The following is a 17403-nucleotide window of genomic DNA, read 5'->3' on the forward strand; positions in this document are numbered from 1 at the left end:
AACACAAAACACTAAAGATACTGATTTTTTAAAGAATTTTTATTAGTTGTACTCATACAATTATATGTGTAATTAAAATATATACATTTTATGTAAAGTGTTAGAATACTTAATCTTCTGATAGTTAAGAGCTTACACTTAATAGTGGGATATTGCAATTTAATATTTTACATCTCCTTATGGAACGAGTACCTCAGCTGTAGTCACAAAATTAGACAAGGGAAAAAGGTAAATGTCTTATGCCAGACCAAGGAAATGTCCTATATAATGACTACCTCTGAAACAGTAATGTTTCCATTAGCCATTGCTACCAAGTTTCCTATAAACTAATGACCTGAGTGTCAGATACTAGAGAAGATATCTGTTGAATTTATCCAATTCTTTTGGGTATCTAATACCATGCTGGGAATGGACCCCATTCCTAAGTTAAGGAATGATTTACATTTGTGAAATTAGAATTGTTTTAACCATTGATGCTAGCCAAAAGTTCTTTTCACAACAACTGCAATGTGCCCTGAACTGACTCCTTCTACAATTCATACAGAGGTACATGTATTGGTAGCATATCTAAATAAGCCTGTAAATTCCTTTTTAAGAGGTCTGTTGCTCCTACTACCATTGGAACTGTTTGGGTATCCTTCTTCCACATTACTCTCATTTATGCCTGCATATCCTGGTATTTTATGACATTGTGTCTCTCTGAACGTAAGATACTGTAATCACTGGGTATATCAATTTCAATGATCAATGCTACTTTTGTCTTCTTTTCAGGGACTACTATATCGGGTTTTCTTGCAGCTATTTTTTTAAACTGTTGATAATGGAAGATTCCATGTGATATAATCTTCATTGTTCTCTAAAATGCTTTATGGCTCAAGTTTCCAATGCTTCTTAGCTTCTTCAATATTATAATGTTTGCATAACCCCCAGTGCAACAGCCTTGCCACATTATTATGCCTTCCAGTATGCAGGCTTTCTGCCATTAGTGTATCACACCCAGAAACGATATTCAACTATTTCTAGCTCTGTTTTACAGAACCTGCATTTTTCTGTTTCTCCCACATGTTCAATGGACTTTATAAACCAGTGTGTAAGTAGTCCACTATCCTGGGCCACCAGTATTAGTCTTTTATCTTTGGTTTAAATTCACCTCTCCTTAACCATTTCTGCATTAGATCCTGATTGACACAAGAGTGTTCCAGGAGTTTTCTACACTAGCAACTATATTTCATCCTTTCCACATTTCTTGCCTTCTCATCTGATCCTTCTGCTTATATTCTTTCTTTTGTTTTTTTTTTTGGCACATTCTGTTGTTGCCTGATTTTTCTCTACTTCATGTGTAATTTCCATTCCATCTTGACAATGATATGCTTCTGATAACTAAGCAGGGGAAGTTACTTCAGATTTGTTCTCTTGTGTTTTAAAGTGGTCACTGCATTTGATCTTGCTTGGTCAGCAGATATGTATGCAGTAGTATGTTTGCAGGTCTGTACATGCTATCAGTTTCGAGGAGGTCCATACTTCCTCAGAACAGGGAATATATAGTCTTGGTATGCACTGATTTTTATACATCATTGATAAGCATGAAGCATTTTTCTTGTTTTCCTGTTGAACTGATTCAAGATCTTTTGGGTCCAGTCAATAACCCCAAAATTGTAAGGCAGAACAGGAAGATCAAATTGATTTATAGCTAGGACTTTGTTCCTTGATGTCAGAGCTGTCTTCAGTATTAATTTTAGTCTTCTAAAACGTGCCTTACTGAGTTTTGTTCACATTTGTTCATGTTTTATTGTCGATCCTTCATCAGTTCTGAAATATTTCTATACTCCTTCCTGCTCAAGTTCCTTTTTATCACATTCCTGTCCCAGACTGATATTTTCTTAATTCTGCAGCTTTCCTGATTTATATGTTGCATTTACACATTTAGCAAGAACAAATGACATTCTTATATCATCTGAGAAAGATTTGACCACTTGTAGATGTGCTTCCAGCTCCTTGTCTGATGAACTATACAATTTTAAATCATCCACAAAAAGAAGGTGAGAAGTCTATGCACTTTTATTCTTTGCTTACTGGGAGCCAAATTGTTGCCATGACCGAATCTGTTAAGTAGACAGCTTTATGAGTTTAGGGCAAGACAAAAGAATAGTGGTGACAAAGAGTCACTGTGGAGTAAAACCATTTGAATGTTTTTCCTCTGTGAAAATAATTTGCCCTTTATCATGGTTTATCTACAAAGTGATTTGTCACTGTTTCATGGTTACTGTAATGTAATTGATCAAAGTATGAATATGAATGTGGGGGTGCTGTCAATTGTTTTGTTTTATTTTTTGTGATCTGTCTATGCCATACTTATATTCTTCCCCCGTTTTACAACTCTCCATTGTGACTTTATTTAACAACAAATGATCTTTTGTTCTGTATGACTTTCTTTTATTACCCTTTGTTCTATTGCCATAATAGAGTTTTCATTAAAATGACTATAAACTCTGTTAGCATCAGTTCCAGTATACAGTTTATACACTGTCAGAAGGCAAGTTACTGGTCTATAGTTTTGAGGATATCTTGCAGTTTCACTATTAAGGACAAGTATCATTTTCAGGTTGTTAACCAGGCTGGTGTCTGTTCAGGATGTGTATATAAATAGTTCTTACTCAGGGCTAAATTTTCATGTAAAAATGTTAATACCTTTAGCCAGAAGTTAGGTACTGCATCTAGGCCTAAAGTTTTCCAATTAAATTTTCTTAATTTTGTTTAAAGTTATCTGGCTTTACTTCATCACTCTTTCTTTTACTTATTCTGTTCTATTCACTCAGCATCATTGTTTTGGTCCATGGGGTTTTCATAGAATTTTTTCGAAAATGAGTCGGTTTCTTCTTTTTTGGTGGTGTTCTATTCCTTTTGCTTTGTTTCTGAATTGTATATTTTGTACTTTTCCTTTATATTCATCTGCATATCTGCTAAGTTTTTCTGCCTGTGCTGATATCTTTAGTTTATTATTTGCAATAGTGTACAATAGATCCTGATCAGTTATGATACTGACTGTTGCTTTTATCACATCTGTCTTTCCAAGTAGTTTTGTTGATCTGTTCCCTCTGTTCTACTCTCCTAGCAGTGACACTTCTTGTCTTAATTGCTTTACAGTTTTCTCTATTCAATGCCTACATAATGGCATTTGATTTCTCCCCTTCCTTTAATTACTTCCCTGTGTTTTTCTGTAAGACATTATCTGTTATTAATTTATCTGCACAGTAATATATCCTATTTACTTCTATCACAGACATTTATTTAATAGTCTTGATTACTACATTCATTTGTTTTATCAGACTTTTAACAATTTGGGTCTTAATGACTTTCTGTAATGTAATATTTTTATTGATTTTTATATGTCTATCCACCTCTATTAAATCAAGCATCTCTTCCATTAGATCATTTTCTTTTAAACTAAGGTCACACTCATTCTTCTCCATACCCTGTGGACATTCTACAGAAAGTTCCAGAATATCATCCTACATGTATTCTCTTCAGCTGCATCTTGTGTCATCCATTGCACTTTCATATGAGAAGTCATTGGAATGTCACTCCGCAGCATTGACTGAATCAAGGGTGGCCATGGTGGTGCAGCGGTTAGCGTTGCCATCTCACAGCAAGACGTGCTCCAGTTCAATTCTCAGCTGGGGTGCCTTCTGTGCAGAGTCTGCATGTCCTCCCTGTGGTCAGTTGGGTTTCCTCCGGGTGCTCCGGTTTCCTCCCACATCCCAAAGACATGCTTTAGGTGGATTGGACACTCTAAATTAGCCCTAGGTGTGAGTGTGTGCATGTGTATGCCTTCTGTGCAAGGTTGGGCACTGGGCTGGGAACTCGACACTGCAAAACTCCACTGCCAATCATGAACAGACAGGTGATCTGCTGTGGCAACCCCTAACTGGGAAAAGCCGAAAGAAGAAGCACTGACTGAATCAAAGTTGCCAACATTTCATGCTCCTTCATTTGCTGTGCAACTCCAACTGAACCTTTGGATTGTTTTCTTACAGAATGTTCAAGAGTATCTTCATGTGGCATGTGTTAATTTGCTTCCCATTCCATTGGTTTCTCCTTTACTTGAGGGCTCATTGTTTCATCATGCTGTGATATTACCAGAGATGGGTTTTCTACACTTAATCCTTCACTTGGCATGTAAGCCCTAACTTCAGTTTCTGTTTCTATAACTTCACCATTACTAATCCTCTTTCCTACTTCACCCTTTGTTTTCTTTTTTTTTTTTTTTTTTGTATTGTGAAATTAGGTTCACTATCAAAATTCTGCAAATCGGTTTTGTGAGTAATGACTTACCCGAACCGAAACGATTCACAGCAACAAACGCGATAGTGTTGGTATGTTGAATTCAACATTATTGACATTACCCGACTGTCCTTGATGCCCAGAGATGTCCTACCAATATTTTGCAGGTGGTCAAGCCCCATCTACAAACCCCATTTGGGGGGTTGTGCCCCCGACATCCCCTGCTAATTATATAATCTAATTCCGAGATCACACTACAGTGAGGAAAAGTGTACTTTTCCAAATCCCCACTGTAGTGTGATCCAATTGTAAACAGTGATGCTCAAACCCACTAACACAAGCTACATGTCGATATTTCAAAGGTAGCAGGATTTCCACTTGCAATTTTAAACTTTTGCACCTTTAACCTCGACCTTATGAATGATGTTACGGTAAGTTTCAAATATTTGAAAGTTGTTGTTGTGTCTTTCGGCTTTTCCTGGTTAGGGGTCATTACAGCGGAACTCCGGTCCACTAATGATTGGCAGTTGATTTTTATGTGCCGAGTTGCCAGCCCTGATGCACAACCTTCAACAAAGGTATGCCCATTCACGCATGTCTCCAAGCAGAAGACGCTCTAGCTGAGAGTCGAACCGGACAGCGTCTTACTGTGAGGTGACAATGCTACCGCAGCACCACCACCGTGGGTCAAATATTTAAAAGTAAAGAATGAAATTATTCATATTTGGATGCCTTTGTCTGCATTTATCTTCAAATACACCTTTCAAAAATTTCTAGGTTTTGTTCTTTATATTTTTCACTTCTTCAGTTGCTTCTTTTTCCAAATTACCCAAAGTTTCTTGGTCTGTATAATGTTTTTCATGGATCTGTTATATGAATGAACACAAATTTGCATTTGAGGCTTTTGACAGTTTTTCTTGTGCAAGTATTTTTCTTTCCTCTAATTTTTCTCTTAGTCTTTTTGAATATTTTCTATCTGGAATTTTTTGGCTGCTTTCATAATAGTAATAATACATCATTTATTTCTTATCCTCAATAGCCCACTCTGTCATCTTTATGGCTCTTTTTTGGCCTGTCAGTTTTTGTGCTTTTTGTGCACTAGTACTTCCTTATACAGTAGGGGCCATCCTCCTCCCTGGGCCTGGCCTAGCCCCATTGTAGGAATGTTTCCATGTCTTATGGATTCTACACTGTAATTTTTTCATTCTGGCACCAGTTATACAAATTTCAATCTATATATAAGTGTTAACTTGGTGAGATTTTGTAAAACCAAGTTCCACCTCTCGAAGGTACTCACTAAGACCTGAAGATGAATTCAGTTCCAACAATACTAGTCTTCTTTGCTTTCTGATTTAGCATTTCTCCATTCAGACCCAAATCATCTCTCCATTTAGACTAATATCTGCAGTGTGTCAGGTATTATCTCAGTCCAGTTTCTCAATATAGCAATATTACATACAATAGTCATCCTCTAATGCAAGCTACGTTTATGCATTTGCAATATTTCATCTCAATATCCTTCTGAAATATCCATGGTTGCAAAAACAGTAACCTATAAACTACTTGGAAATCATCACATTAAAATATTTGTAGTCTCTGCTCTACATGCTTCACTATGATTTTCTAGGGCCATCCTGGAGCTCTCTAACTGAGATTGTTTTGAAGTTCTAGGGATGTCAGCCTAGCTTGTAGCATTAACAGAACATGCTGGAGAGTCAGATATGTCTCCCAGAGACTTCTGCTTCTTTGGAATAGACTTCCTATTTATGTAAAACAGAGCTCCTCACTGACACAATTAAAATGCAACCTGGATAATTGGATGGGAGACCGCAAATATTCACCTGGGGCAGCACCCATATCTCTCATGGACAGGGATAGCCAGTGTTGATAACAGACCTGCTCTGTTCATAAATTTGTTCTTCAAACTACCCAAAAAGAACAAATGGGGATACTTGGGACTAATATGGCTAGGCTTGTAAAGACTCTAGGGTTGCATGCCTAGTAACCTCCTATGAAGCTATGAACCTATTGTGTTTGTCCGACTAGGGAATGTAAAAGGCTCCTGGGGTGCCTCAAGTAAGATAATTTTTCAACTGTACCCCCTCGACTCAGGGATGGTAATGGCTATTGTCGGAGGAATGTATTTATAATTAATTCATATGAAACAACTTTCAGAGCCAAGTTCTTAATTCAAAAGTAGAATTAATACGAATTCCATTGAGAAGCATCACATAGTTCAATTGATTCTCCTTAATCAGCAGTAATGAAGTAATCAATTAAAGAGGTGTATTCCCCTCAAGTCATCTCATAAAAATAAGGCTCTTTTCACTTTAACCTGTGTGTGTGTGTGTGTGTGTGTGTGTGTGTGTGTGTGTGTGTGTGTGTGTGTGTGTGTGTGTGTGTGTTTCCTTCACTGAAATTACAGGTAAGATGATACTTGTCAGCTTCTTTACTCAAGAATTCTGGACAAAGCCAAATTAATGAGGGGGCAAAGGTAAGAAAATAGGGACATTTTCTAAATATCACTTTAGTTCATTTTAAAAAGTAAATTGAATATATTTTATAACAGAATGCATTTTTGAACAATAAGAAGTATGAAACTCTAATGTCTGGCATTGTTGACTGAATGTAATCATCTGTGTTTGATAGCCATTTGAAAGGTCGGAACTCAGAATATCAAATCTCAAAATGTGGAGTGAATGACTGAAAATCCAGACTCAAATATATTATGTCAGAGATTGCCATTTCTCAGAATGTCCCCTTTTCTCTGAAGTACAGTGATATCAAAGTTGGTACATATAAGTTTGGGGATGTGGGGGGGGGGGGTCTTGTACCCCTGGCAAAAATATGTAAAACATAATAATAATAATAATAATAATAATAATAATAATAATAATAATACTCAATATTCACTCTTTTCTTGTATTTTTGGTATGTTTTTGCAGCATTTTGGAGCTTGGCAATGTGAGTCCCAAAATTTCAGTGTTTTACTAGAAAGTCAAACTTTTGGGGGGAAACAGTGAAAAAGATGTCAAAATCAGGGACATGGTATAAAATTCTGGGCACTGACCCTCGTAATAAATGAACAGATTTATCAGAAGCAGGTGTAGCAAGACATGCATCGTTAGCCATGGTGCACAGATTCATTTTGAAAGGTACAACATTGTGCCCAACTTACGTATAATAAGGCCAGCCCATGAGTGGCAATACTGTGGCAATGAATCCTTTAGTGTGATTGTAAAAGCAATGATTCAGAGACATTGAGGAAATACCTCATTTTTGGTGAATGTGCATGTCTCTGAATCACTCATTGATTACCACAAGTGCCTACAAACCCTTTGCTGCAGTTATCACTGGTGGCAGACCATGTATCCCACTGGCAGAGGCATCTACTCATTCATTCCTCCAATCACATGCCTGATACCTCTTACCTGTCTCTGAGACTACACAACATCCCTGATGTTCATAAATCATGAATGAGAGCAGGCAGTTTATTATGCCAGATATTAGAGTTCCTTCCTTTTTATTGTCCAGAAAATGTATCAGGATGTAAGATCTGTTGCTCTGTTAACTTTTAACATGGATTAAAATAATATCTAGAAAGTCTCCCTGACATCATCTAGCATTCCCCCCTGGCTTTGACTGGATGCCTGAGTATGGCCCTCATACAGTATGTTGCAGGCCATTGTAATCAGGAGAAAATATCAGATATTCGACTTTCATACTTGTTCTTTGTATGCATATTATGCAGCATGCTCCAGCACTTGTGCTCCATTAATTTTGTAAACACATTACAGAAGTCTGCAAAAGAGTCCTTGGTATCTAGTGTTTCCCCACATGCACACACTCCTTTTGTGATGCACAACCTATTGTTATATTAACTTTTGAACTCCCTCAGCTAGTTAGCTATCATCAATTAGTCCTCACCTTCAACATAATAAGGAACCCTCAGAAAACCCCAGCCCTAAATCAACTTTGAAACCAATATTCTGCAAATCGCCCTCTACGCTCATCCAACAAAACTCTGCTCTGCATAACCAAAGCCAATAACACTGTAGGGAAAAGTCTGTTCTCCTACGCCATTGCTAGGGAATGGAATAACCTCCCCCAAAGTATCTCCTCTACACCATCCATCTCACTTTTCAAGACATCACTAAAGTCACACCTCTTGCAATCATGGCTCTGTCCCTGTATCGCATAAAATCTTTTCTGCTCTCCTCCTAACTTGCCACACCTCATCTCCTCACTGCTTACCTCAGCTATTCTGTACTACTCAAATACTCCCTATCAGGAACTACTATCCTACAAACTTTTTCTCACACTATGACATATCTCCCGAATAGCATTATTTTCCAGATTCCATTCCTTCATTTTTATGCTTTTTACTACCAATACAGAATTCAAAGTTTTGCTCTCTATATACCAAGCTTGTTCAAATCAAACTAAGGTAGGTTCATAGGTTCATAGGTAGATACTAGGCTATCTGCCCAAAGGCATTTATAAGCCTAGATGGAATTTGTTGGCTTTTACCGCCCCCTTAGTTTAGTTCCCTGTGCATCTGTCCAGCAGAGCCATTGAAGTGATCCCTGGGGTAAACTTTCTGTCTCTCATCCACTCGTCAAGGTTTCTCTTCAAGAGGGTTAGAGAGGAGCTCTGCCTAATGTAGATTGGAATCTTATTCCAGAGCATGAGAAGTCTCTGGGACAGGAATCTATCCCTCCAGCATGTACTATTTATTGTTGTGGTGAGGTTTAGATCCCTGGAACGTGTGGCTTGAGGGGATATGGTTTTTGTTAGGTGGAGCATGTCCATCAATTCTGGGTTGGGCATGGCCTTGTATGTCAGGCAGAAATCACCTCTGAGTAGGCAGTATGCAACCGAGTACAGCTGGAGTTTCTTCAGTCGAGCTGCATAGGGCACCTGCTTGAGGCCAGTGATCCTATTGGTGAGGTACTTCTGTGATCTTTCCAGTTGTTGCAGGTGTCTTGTAAGGTACATCCCAAATGGGGCATTGCACTCTATGATGTCTGATTAGTGATGCATAGAGGGGCTCAATGACCTCTTTCAATCTGGATGCAAACCATTTTGTGATTAGGTGGGTCACATAGAAGGATTTTCTAACCACTTTGGCAATGTGATTATCAAAGGAGTGGTTACTATCTACTTGGGTCCCCAGATCCCTTATTACGTCTTCCATATTTAGGGGGTTACCACCTATGTGGTAGTTTGTGGGTACTTTGTTTTTTTCCAAAGGGGATGACTATGCACTTTTTGGCATTTAGCTTGAGGCCATGGTTTTGACACCAGGTATCTGTCTCAGTGAGACCCTTTTGGAGGATATCTGTGTCAGCTGCAGAGTCAATTATAGCCCCTAGTTTGCAGTCATCTGCGAACTTGGTCAGCCATAGTCCTCCTGTGCTTGCCTGTATCTCTGAGAAGTATATGCCGAACAGGAGGGGTCCTAGGACTGAGCCCAGGGGAACACCACTTGTAAATTGTATAGAGTCAGACCTAGCTCCTGCAACTCTTACCATGTGGGTTCTGTCCATGAGCCAGTTTGCAACCCATCTCATGATGTAGGGGTTTATGTTCAGGCTGGTGAGCTTGTCTATAATACCTGAGTGGGGAATGGTGTTGAAGGCCTTTGCAAGGTCTAGGTAGGCTGTGTAGACCACCTTTCCCTCATCTATAGCCTTGGTAACTGTCTCAAAGAAGTCCACCAGGTTTAGGAGGCAAGATCAGCCCTTAACAAAGCTGAACTGGGTAGGGTCCAGTGTTTGGAGGTTTCCTATGTCTCTGTTAATGAGATGCATGATGATGCGCTCCATAGCTTTGCAGACCAAGCTAGTCAGGCTTATAGGGCGATAGTTCCTGGGGTCCGTTGTGGCTCCACCTTTGTGGAGTTGAATAACTGTTGCTGTGCACCACTCTTTGGGCATGTAGCCTATGGAGAGACTGAGTTTAAGCAGTGTGTTTAGGTGAGGGGTTAGTTTATCTTTGAGCTCGTGTAGGACGCAGCCTGGGACACCTTCCATTCCCATTGAGGATGTGTTTTTGGCTTTGGAGAGGGCTGTTTTAACCTGAGTGTCTGTGATTTCAGGAGCACTACATTCTTCTGGTATAGTTATGGGCCCTTTGGGGGTGAGAGGGGGGTGAAGTTTGCACTGAACCTGTCTCCCAGGATTTGGTCACTTCAGTGTATTTTGTGCCATTCTGCACTAACTCTGAGCAGATCTGAGAATCACCAATTAGATTCTTGACATAGCTAAAGAATGTCTTGTGGTAATCTTTGGAGTCCATGGCAATTTTTCATTCGAAGATAGCCTTGGATGATTTTCTGAGGGAATGTAGTTTCTTGCTGATAATGATCAGGGATGTCTTCCTTTCTTGGGATTTTACTCTTTTCTGTACTAGTTTCCTCCTTCTATTGTATAGCTTGTTTATAGCAGGGGTCCACCAGACTGGTTTCGTTTTCTTGGAGGAGTGAGTCTTGGTTTTGTTTGGGATAGCATGATCCATGCATTCTTGTAGGTGCCTGTAGAGTGCATTAGTAAAGGATTTTGCAGCTTGGGCAACATTATCCTTTAGCATGTGGGCTTTGAAACTTCCCACCTCAGTCTTAAGTAACGTGAAGTTTGCTTTTGAAATGTTTTTCACGGTGATTTCTTTGACCGGGGGTGTTGGCAGAATGTGGATATCCAGAGTGATTAGTTTATGGTCAGATCTAACCAGCAAGAGGTTGACCTCCGGTGTGGAACACCGATCGCCCATGTTGGTGATGACCAGGTCCAATATGTTCTTACCTCTGGTGGGGGTGTTGACCAGTTGATCCAGGGCATTTGAGTTTATAAATTGTAGGAAATGTTGAGCAAGGGAATTTGTACTTGAGTAGTTCTCCCAGTTAATGCTTGGGTAATTGAAATCACCCAATATCAGGGTGTTTGGTAGAACCTTTATGTTTCCCGGAATGTGGAGTGGTGGTCCTGGGACTTGGAGGGTGATCTGTAGCAAGTTATAATTTGAATAGCAGTTTTGCCTGTTGTTAGTTGCACGTGGATGATCTCTGAAGCATCATGCTGTGCCACTAACCTGGAGATGTGGGTATCCTTGATGAATATGGATACTCCCCCACCTTTTGTATTTTGGTCCGGGTGTTGTGGCCGAAATGTATGGTATGAGTTGTAGCCTGGTATTGCTGGGGTGATCTCTGGAGCCTTAAACCAGGTTACTGTTACTGCACATATATCGATTTTCTCCATACTGAGGAGTGCCTCAAGTGCGTGCATTTTGAGTTTTAGACTTCTGGCATTGAGTAGCATTGCCCTCAGTTTTTTGTTACTTATGCTATTTACGGTGGTGGGTTTGTCTTTTGAGCCTTGCCTAAAAAAGGCACTATGGGGGTTGCAAGAGTCTTGGCCAGTTTTTGAAAGCCTAAGGGTATGAACAATCTCCTTGATTGTATATATGCCACTGTATAGAAATTTTCTGTCATTCATGGATTATGTCTTGTCATATAAAGACATGGAGCTCTGATTGTATATATGCCTCTGTACAGAAATTTTTTTGTCATTTGTTGCATTTGTACTGTTATGTTATGGAGCTTTTCTCCCCAGGCCTCCACTGTAAATGGACCTTGTTCCAGAAGGACTTTCTTAGTAAAGAAATGTAAAATAAAATAAAAATAAATAAAGTTTAGGGTTATATTTCAAAGTCCCACGTGTCAAGTGTCTCCACCCTATTATAACAGGATGTGCTCAAATGTACAGGTATGGAAGTCCCCCCAACACGCATGCGTACTCACACACACACACACACACACACACACACACACACACACACACACACACACACACACACACACACACACACTCACTCACCTTACATTGAATCCCCAAGCAATAACACTAACGGACACACTCATCCATTCTAGCACTTACCTCTAATGTAATCTTTCTTACCAAATGTAGTGGGTGAAGGCAAGCTTTTGGCTGAGTAATTACTGCACCTGACAGTGGAGATTTATGCAGCCATGCTTATCACGTACTGTACGGATTTTCAGGTGAGAACACGACTCATTAATATATGCCTCTTTCATAGAGAGCCTCATTTTCATTTGCAATAGGCCAGAGAGACAGCCCTTCACAGTGCTGCATGACTTTGAGGTAAGCACTGCTGTAGGAATGTCTCTGAACTGGGAACAGCTACTGCCACTGGTAAGGAGGGATCGACACAGGCAGTAACATGTCTGAACCCCAGGAATAGTCCTTGAGCTTCAACTATGTAAATACAGTAAAAAAGGATCCAACAGTGTAAAATGTAACATCATGTAAATTAACACTGGTTATTCAATAAGTGACATGTTGTAAGAGTTTATTTATTGATTTAGTTATTTTAGAAGATCAATGGAAATTGGAGGTTTTGAGAAAATTTTCATTTTAGACCAGAATTCACAATAACCTTTAATCTTTCCTATAGCTATCACTTGTAATCTGTAGCTTTGTTTCACTCAGTGTTTTGTGTTTAGAATTTGGTTTATTTTTTGCTTTTACATAGAAGCATCAAAAATTATAAAAGCAAACTGATAGTGACCATTAAGTCAAGAGGACATTTGCTACTTGTCAATACCTTCCCTCAAGCTGTATCATTGTTTTCAGGAGGGCAGAGCAAGTCAGGCCAAAGATGAATTTATAGATGTCCATCCAGTCATCTAGGTTCTCCGTGAAAGAAGCAAAGATGTCATTCAGTTCAGCATGTAAAGACAACGTATTTATGGAATGGGCAAACATGTGCTTTATTTATATGTTGGTGGAGCTGCTTGTCTTATAGACCTGCAAGAGATCCTGTAGGGTAGGGTCCTTTATAGACTGGAACTCAAAACATAGATTATTTCACAGTAGCCTATAAAGAACTTCACACCTGACTCAATAGCTATTTTTATACCATTATTTTCTTTTTAAGTTGGGAATAATTGGGGTCTTTCCTAGTTCCATGATATGTTTGCATAGGTAACTTCTAAAGGGGGCACTGTACTCTGTAACTGGTCCATTTATAGCTGAGTACAAAATGATGATACCTTCTTTTGAACTTCCTGAGATGCCTTTTTAGATTAGTTGGTCTAGATAGATGAATTTCTTGACTACTGTTGTTATATGCTGGCTGTAGGTACCTGACTACTGTGACTGCTTCAAATTAAGTATTAGCTATAGTATAAGTTGTAGACGAGGAGTGTTTGCCAAATGTGACAGTACTAGGCTTTTTTGCTTTCAGTTTAAACCTTTTTCTATAAGCCAATGTGTTTAATGACTAGTTCTTGTAGCAAGTTTGCATTTCCAGTGACATGAGTGATAACATGCAGTTTGCATTTCCAGTGACATGAGTGATAACATTCAGTTTGCATTTCCAGTGACATGAGTGATAACGTTCAGTTTGCATTTCCAGTGACATGAGTGGTACCACCCAGTTTCCAGTTATCAGCAAATCTGGTTAACCACAGAGTTTAGCTTATGATATGCATGTCAGAAAAATATATGCCAAACTGAAAGGTTCTCAGCAATGAACCTTGCGGTGTTCCACTCGTTACTGGCTTCTTTCTTAAAGTAACACCTGCTGCCTTATTGGGTGCATTCTTTATGCCAGTTCACAGTCCATCTAACCACACTGGAGTCTGTCTTAAGATTTTTTTAGCTTATTTACACTGACAGCAAGGGGTATAGTGTCAAAGGTCTTGGCCAGATCTAAATGCCTGTATGAACAGAATGACCACTATCCATTGCCTCAGTGAGCTCTTCAAAGAAGTTAACTAATTAAAGGAGACACAACCTACCCTTGACAGAACCAAACTTCTATAGAACCATTTGTATGAGATTCAGAATTTTGTAATTTATGAATTCGTAGATAATATGTTCCATGGTCTTACAAATTAAGTTAGTGAGGCAGATGAACCTGTAGTTCCTGTGATCTATGGTAGAAGCCATTTTGTGGAAGGGCATTGACAGCAATTTTTTTTCCATATGCCCTGAACATACCCTGTAGCTAGGCTTAAGCTAAAAATGTGCAAAAGGGTTTCAACAATGGCATGTGTGACATTATTTCCTTGGCATCCAGGTAAGTTTTTCAGGACCTTGGAAGAGGTGTTGTTAGATTTTTAAGAGCGCAGTCAGGACCTGCCACATGACAGTTTTATGGGGTTGATGTGACTTGGAGATTTGCAGAATTTCAATGACTGTTTCTGATGTAAGGTTGGCACTATTTCTATCTGCAAATAAGCTAACTATATCCTTCTTAATATGTGTCAATTTATGAACTATTTTGGAGGGAGGAAAATATGTTGGAGGAAACAAAATTGTGTTTATGGTATAGATGTCCATAAATGACAGTAGGACTTCTCTTAACATGGCACATGGTGCTAAACACCATTCTCAGTTATATTTATGCTTTCTTATTTCACTTAAAATCATGCATTCCTTCTTATCATAGCCTATCACAGAACCGAACATTGTATATATTTTTGTGCTAAGAATTATGTTAGACATGAACACCATGATGTTCTTCTCCACAAGAGTACATTTGACAGTTGTTTCATTTAAAATGGCCTAGGAAAGTATTGCCTGAAATATTGTGTATTTCTAAAATAATTTTAATCCTTAGCACTCTTAGAACCTTGCAGGTTTTATTTAAACATTTTCCACTTATTTTACACTTTGGTATCCTATATTTAAGAAAATAAAGGGAAGGGTTAGATGAAGGGGTAGACTACATCTAGGATGGTAGAGACAGAGATGTCAAGTTGTTCAGTTCATGAACAGATATGGATATTCCAGGTAAATTAGGGAGTTACAAGGAAAGTTATATGGCTATGGGATTTTTAAGGATGCCTAGAGATTTGACATTGCCCGAAAGCAGAGAATGGATAGTAAAGATAATCAGAGATAAATTAGGGTTCTTAGCTTTGTATACACGGAGCCACCTGTTAGAGATGATATGATGTTGGTCTTATAACTCAGATATGAATATTTCAGGAAAATGAGCATGTTACATGGATAGTTATATAGTTACAGGAGTGCTAACTTAGTCTAGACATCGAATATTGCTAGAATGCAGATTAGGTAGTAAAGACAAACAGGGATAAAGTAGGATTATTAGCTTTGTATACATGGGGCCACCTGTGAGAGATCATATATCAGTCATGTAACTTATCATGAGCAGCACTAGTCACAATTAGTCCAGTTGCATCAACCATCAAAACTATCTGAATCTAACTAAATTGTATTGCCAGATGTCTCAGTACTCAACCATAGTATTTAGAGCATATTGCATATGCTTGTGGCAATTAAGCTGAACACTAAAAATAAACCTTGGCAGCTAGCATGGGATACTGGCACCGTTCATTAGTGGGTAACTGCCCTCCCCCAACAAAAAAAAAGATTTCTGTATTTTTCTATTCCATAAAGAAAAATTCATGATTTTGTCATGGCAGATCTATTGGAAGTGAATCTGGCCATAAACTGAAGGGCCAGTCTTCTATAAAATATTGTTTTGTCTATATTGCATTAAGATGATCAATTATTTTTAGTTATTTTAAATTTGTTAACTTGGTAAGTGACATGGTCCTAGGACCCTTTTCAGTCAAGAGTGGGCAAAGAAGGCAAAATACAAGTTACAGGCAACTTGTACAGATGCAGATACAGTCACCAGAGCATTTGTCTTACATATAAAATATAGATTTTATTATAAACATTTGGAATTTCAGAAAGCAGCTAAAATGAAAAACTAGACAAAAATAGGAAAGAAACTGACCAGTTTAACCCGTGTTTCTGAAGCAGCTGCATTTGTTTTCCATAATGAGGTACAGCTGCAGGGATTCTTTGAATGTTTTTAGATCATTGATTTGTTGTATAGTCTCAAGTAAGTAGTTTCAGCAGGCCAGGGTAATTTTACATAAGGATTTTTTATAGGACGCAAGAGTAAAGGCAGGTTTTTGTAATGGAATAGAATCAGAGCAATGGAAAGAGATGACAGAACATTTAATAAACAATTTATGAAGTAGATAAGGGGAGTGGCTATTGTACAAAAGCTTGAAAGAAAGTGTAGTTAGAAGAAGGGATACATTTGCCTGAAAATGCAGCCATTTCCCTTTGTTAAAACTGACACAATGGTGTTCATTGTGCCTAGAAATGTCAATAAATCTAAGAAGCTGATTTTCTTCTATGCTTTCTGACAATCAGAAGATTGTGACTGGAAATTGATTGGAGGCCAATATTCTTACCCGGGGAGCAGAACATTGATGGCAATGGATTATCTGACTTTGACAGAATGATGGGAAAGATTACAATATATTCCAAGGTGATTAAAAACATTCCCCATGAATTAATAAACTCCATCTAGGCACCGTGTAGCGCCTACATGGAATGTATCCATGTATACGACCATGGTTCCCCCTCAGCAGTGCGCCATGCATATTAATGTTGGTGTGCTGCCAAAGGAAAGCACATGAACAGGGATATTGAATTAGTATAGGGAGATGTGTAGAGGCTATTCGTGGTTGCGGATGCCTGGTCAGATGTTATGTACAGGGTGAGGCTCCCTCTAATGCACCTCGCCATTGTTGATATGTTGTGAATTGTGTTAAATGTGCAATATATAAGTTATATGGTTTTATTTATTTATTTATTTTAATTATTTTTCCAGCATTTTTGCATGGTGTGGAGCACAGCAGTGCCACGTTGTGCTTACATATAGCAGCTGACACTGGCTAGACATGTAAAAATAGAAACCGGATGTAATTAATTATCATAATTAAATATTTTATTTTCCATTGTAATTTTTTTTTTGGAATTGCCATTTGCATGGTGTGGTGTGGAGCACCACTGAGCCAAACAACGCTTATGCATGCATTGCCGACACCTGCCAGACATCTAAAAGTAGAAAACATATGTAGTTAATTATTTAATTATTGGTTTGTTTACACGTTTATGTGTGTTTGCACAGGGTGGTGCTGTGCTCAGCAATGCTAATATGTAGCCTAGCAGTATATGTGAAAGTATATGAGTTTTCATAATATCCAAGTAGCTAAATGGGTAGAGTTATGGCCTTATGTGTAGTAGGTCCTGGGTTCAAGTCCAT

The sequence above is a fragment of the Protopterus annectens genome, chromosome 1.part2, assembly GCF_019279795.1.
Source record: "Protopterus annectens isolate FY-2018-M chromosome 1.part2, PAN1.0, whole genome shotgun sequence".
Taxonomy (NCBI): domain Eukaryota; kingdom Metazoa; phylum Chordata; order Ceratodontiformes; family Protopteridae; genus Protopterus; species Protopterus annectens.